Here is a 5,627-nt window from a genome sequence, read left to right as displayed (position 1 = left end):
CGAACTGAGAAACTAGTAATGGTATTGTACATATGTATTTAATTTATAGTATACATAATAAAAATAATTATTATTTTGTGTGCACTAACTATCACATAGATTTAATGAATTCAAAATAAATTATAAAAGTTATAAAAAAAATTACTGTCGGTTAAACTTACATTTAAATAATATTGTGTCCACTTTGTATGTTAATATTAATAAATATAATTATTATTTATAATAATTATATTTTTTATAAATATGTTTATTAATTAATATAAAATGTTATTATGGATATTAATATTATTTTTATATTTGTTTATTTTAATATATGCATAATTAAATAAAATATAAATGTTAATTTAATTGCTAATTTGGTGACAGAATAACCAATTCCAATTAGCATTAGCCAGCGAAATAAAATTGGTAGTTAAAAAATAAACATATTCGGTCGATAATTCGGTAAAAGAAATAAGGAATTTCACTTAGTGACCTAACTAAAATCGGTGACTAAAACATAAACATATTTGGTGACTGATTCGGTGGCAGAAATAAGCAATTACATTTAGTAACCGAAAGATAATCGGTAGCTAAGAAATAAACATTTTCGGTCGCTAATTCGGTCGCAGATATATTTTTTCAAATTTATTGAAAACAGTCACCACTTTAGCGACCGACAGTTTTGTCACTCTCATGTTCAGTCGTTGATTCAGTTGCTAAACTAACTAACATCATTAACTATTCATCCAATCGCTATTTCGGTAGCAGATTTAAGACTAAGGGTATTCGGTTACTATTTCGATCGCAAATTGCAACCACTCATTTTCGGTCGCTAAATTCAGTGACTAAATTCTTATTTTCTTATAGTGATTGTTGATTTGTGTCTTAAATGCTCCTTGCAGTTGCCAAATTTTTTTTCTTGATTTTTTACTTGTTGCTCATAAGGTGAAATTCATAGTGAGTGGAAGTTTGGTTTTGAAGTTGTGAAGTTAATTTCTACTTGATTCATAGCTAAAGTCTAAAAAAACAGTGATTATGTGGAGAGGACAGCAATTGAAGGCAAGAATCAACTTCATATAAAGAGAAGGAAGATTTGAACACTTGAAGAAAATAAATTCTTAAAAAAAATTGTTTTATTTTTAGCTTTGTATCACGGAATCTTTGTGTTCAAGTTTATTTTCCTTGCTTATTTTTGCTTACATTAGTTGGTGGGGAAAATGATTTCAAAGAAATCTCATTAAAAACATTGTAATAGCTAAATTCGTTCATTAGTAGTGAAAGTGTGTCAAGGGGCTCCAAGTGTCACTTGCACTTTCACATAGGACACGTCTAGTTTATTTTTTCGCCTTTCCTTCTTTATTTTCTTTGTCTTTAATTCTTTCTTGTTTAATTTCTTGCTTTCCTTTATTTTTCTCAGTCTCCGTGATACCTAGGTGATTGCTCTCCGTTTGTAGTTGATCTTCCTTTGATCCCTAGGATGCCTTGCATACATCATGTTTAGGGAAAATTTGTTTTGAAGTTTCTTTTGAGGAAAAAAATTGTTAAGGCAATCTGAGGTAAGCTATGGCTAAGGGAGGAATTGGTACTTAAGTAGTCCCAGTGACTCACCTCTCTTTCCTGGGAGTGAACTTGGAAACAGTTTGACTTGTTGACCTTGATTGAAACTTCACCAACTCTAAAACCTATTTGTGAAAATATTTTATCACTCATTTGAAATAAATTTTTTGTGAAAATAATTTCTTTTTAATTTCAAAATGAGTGATCATTTACATGCATCAAGTGTATAAGGACGTAATAGGGAACAAGAAGATGCCTATGGGTGGAGAGAGGAGAATATAACTCTGAGAGAAGATAAAGATAGAAAATGGGATGAGATAAAAGAAATGTTTGGAAAAATGGTTTTCAACCAAAATAAGAACAAAAGGTTTGAAGAAGAAAGACATATTCATAGAAGAAAGATTTATAACTCCCATTATTAAAGAATGGAAGAGGTGTGTTTTGAGCCTAGAAGTTTATATTATTCTATAGAGCCTAGAGTATACATTCCCTACTTTGATGGAAACAAAAATGTTGAAGAATATAAAGCTTGATCAAACTTTTAAGAAATACAAAGTGGATAAACATAGTGGATTTTTCATGGCTACCCTATTTTTCAAGAATATGCTAGGTCTCGGTGACAACATAGGCAACTTGATGATAGAATTGGTACAAAATCAAAAGTAGAGTATTAGAGTGATTTAAAGGCATTTATAAGAAGAAAATTTGTTCCGCCACCACATGATAGAAAAAGGAAGCTTAGAGAAGAAATGAAAGAGCTTGTTAAAATAAGAAGAAAATTTGTAGATGGAGAAAAAGAATATGTTAGAAGAGAAAAAGAGTTTAAAGAAAAATTGCAAGCTCTTGTTAGAAAGAAAGAAAAGAAAGAAAAAAGAGAAAGAGGGGAGAAAGAAAGGAAAGATAAAGAGAAGAAAAAAGAGAAAAAGTAATGATAGAAAAGGAAAGTACAAAAAAGTCTTTTTTCTGGAGATGAACTAGATATTGATAACATTTTCCCTTCTATTACAAAACCTTGTGAGGATGTGCTTAAAGAAAAATATGTTTCTGGAGCTGAACCAGATATAGAAATAAACTCTTTCTGCACAGAAAAGGCATATGCAGGTTTGATTGAAAAGGAAGAAGAGGAAACCAACAAAGAAGAAGAGTCTTTTATGACACTCCATGCAAGCTAGCCGAGAAAGAACCCTTAAAAGGGGATTGCAATACTTTGAACTCTTCTTTTCAATTATATAATGCTTATTCTTCTTCACAAAAATCTCAAAACAACACTTTGTGATGTTGTTGCCTAGCCTAGGCAATAAACAACACAAAGTGAACAAAAATATTTTTGAAATAGCCCTTATGTTTTACATTCAAAAAATTTATAAAAAGCCTTATTTCTATTCTATTTTATTTTGTTTTAATTTTATTTTAATAAATAAAATTATCTCATATTTGTTTGATTTGTATTATAGAATGACATTTGATCCGGGAGGAAAATAACAAATAAATAGAGGTTGTTGTCATTGAACATCATTCATATATGAGGACAAATCCTTCTCAAGAGGGAGGGAATGATGAAAACTCATCCAGCCTCGAAACATTTGGCTAAAGAGGGAGAGTCACTTGTCCTTATATGAGTGGAGAGTTTTTAGGGTTAAAGATTGTACCTTGGCTTCCCATAACACTATCAATACAAGTGCTAGCCCCCTGGTAAATGAGATTTGAATTGATAATGAAATGCTGCCCAAGTTGCTAACTCATTTGTCTTCAAATTCTCACTCTCAAGTTTGCACTTCTATTAGTGTTTTGCTTGAATCTTCTTAGAAGTTGGTCACACCTCTTCATTTCATCTTCTCCACACTTCCATTCAGCCATTGATGTCATTTTCAATAATGTCCAGCTCAAGGTGATTCCTAAGAATGTCAATAATCATTCTCTATATGGCTAGTGGAATCACATCATGTGGTATCATGAGTCTTAGGTTCCTTCTTGTTTAATTGTTGAGTTGTGTGCACTTTAATTTCAAGAACTCTTTAATTTCTTGCAATTTAAGTTTCTGTTTTCGAATTTTGCTTGAGTTTTCTTGCTGTTTTTCTTTTACACCAAGTGTTTGTGAAAAGGTTTATGGCACTCATTCTTCTTATGAGTATGGTTGCTCTTTTGGAATGGCATTATCCTTCCTAGAGTTTACCTTAAGCTTCCTTTCACTTGTTGTTAAAATTTGTGATGTGTCTTTTAATTTTGTAATCATGTCAAGTTTTGTCTTAGTCATGTTATTCCATATATGTCATTACTTCTAGTAGTACTTTTATTGCTTTGATTGTTTCTTGCTTTGGTGTCATATAATTATTTTCTGAATTGATATTGATCCTTTGTGCATTTTTCTTTTTAGAATTGAGTTCATACTTGTATTCTAGACCTATACAAGTTCCAATATATCATTTTCCATTATGTCTTTGCTAGTTCATAATTCTGTTTTTCATTCCTATTAGGATTCCTCTGTTTCTGAAAAAAAGTGCTTACTGTTTTTCCTTATTGCAATTGATTTACGTACTGGAAAATTCTGAAATTCTGGATTTGAGATATTCAAAGTGTTAGAAAAGAATAGAAAAAAGAATCATTCAAAAATTCGAAGTACACAAAAAATGATAAATAAAATAAAAAAAGTGGACAATTCTGCCGAAAAGAATACGGTAATCTGGCAGCGATTTTAAAAAATTTATCTCAATTAATTGGCTTACTGTTTTTAATTGATTCCAGTGCCATTATTGAGTTAACATCTTGAAGTTTCTATGGTTTAAATTTCATAATCCAGTTCGCTCTACATCATTCCAGTTAAATCAGTGAATATCAAGCACAGTTTGCATTAAAAAAAATTTCCAGTAGCTAAATTTTTGTTTTCTTCATCTACTCTAGTGCTTTTCCTTAAGTATTCTTTTGTGTGCCTACTTTCTCATTGAGTTCTTTATTTTCTTGATTGTCTTTCATTCCTTACTCTTTGAGTTTGTCTTACATATAGTTTTCCTTTTGCAATTACCTTTCTTTGCTTATACCTTTTCTTGTTTGTCTTTATTGTTTCATTGGTTTTGTGGTGGTTGCCTTTGAGATTGGTGTGCTTGCTTTGACATCTTTCATTTGAGGATTCCAAGACCTCAAGATCAGATTGGTGCAAGGACATTATTTCTTTGAGAGTGACCTCTTTTTCTGCCTCAATTCACTTCGTCATTTTGCTTAAAACACTCACTATTTTTGCTAATTTTGTTTCTTGACTTGTTTGCTGTTTTGTGTGTTTGCTGTTTTTTAATTTCAAATAGCTAGATTTTCAAGTGATGCATCCTACAAGCAGAATTCTCCTTCCAAAGCTTCAATCCTTGGTGAATTACATGAAGCACAAAGAACTATTAGACGCTTGGAAGAGAAAATGCAAAAGATGGAGGTCCAACAAGCTAGACCATCTCCTTCTATCCATGATGGGCATCATTCTCATAGACCATCTTCAAGAGCCTCTTCAAATGATTTTGGCCGTGAAGAAGAGCATAGGAGAAGGAGGAATCCACCACAATTTCATGGACAAAGACCTCATCATCAAGGAGAAAGACATCACTACGGCAATGGTTACTACCAAGATGCAAAGGTTAGGCTACCTTCGGTCAAGCTTCCTTGTTTTAATGGCTCTAGTGATCCTAATGTATATTTAGATTGGGTTTGGCTTCACTTGAGGAAGGATCGTTTTCCTACTCAAAGGAAGTCCAAACTAATGCCTCGAGGGGATGGACCTTTCCAAGTCCTCAAGAGGATTAATGACAATGCTTATGAGTTAGATATGCCTGATACATTCTTAGGTAGTCATACTTTTAATGTCAGCGATCTAACTCCTTTTTCTGTAGGTCTCCAGAATTCGTGGTCGAATTCTCTCCAACTCGGGGAGTATGATGGAGATCAAGCTCAAGAGAACATGGAGGCCAATCAACAAGATCAAGACGAGGTGGAGGCACAAATAGAAGACGCCCATGGAGGTCAAAGTCCACCTCAAAGGATTACAAGAAGCATGTTCAAAGCTTCGGGAGCTAGAGGACATTTATTTTCTCTTTTTGTAATTTCTTTAG

This window comes from Phaseolus vulgaris, chromosome 8, assembly GCF_000499845.2.
Source record: "Phaseolus vulgaris cultivar G19833 chromosome 8, P. vulgaris v2.0, whole genome shotgun sequence".
Lineage (NCBI taxonomy): Eukaryota > Viridiplantae > Streptophyta > Magnoliopsida > Fabales > Fabaceae > Phaseolus > Phaseolus vulgaris.
Note: the sequence above shows the minus strand (reverse complement) of the source record.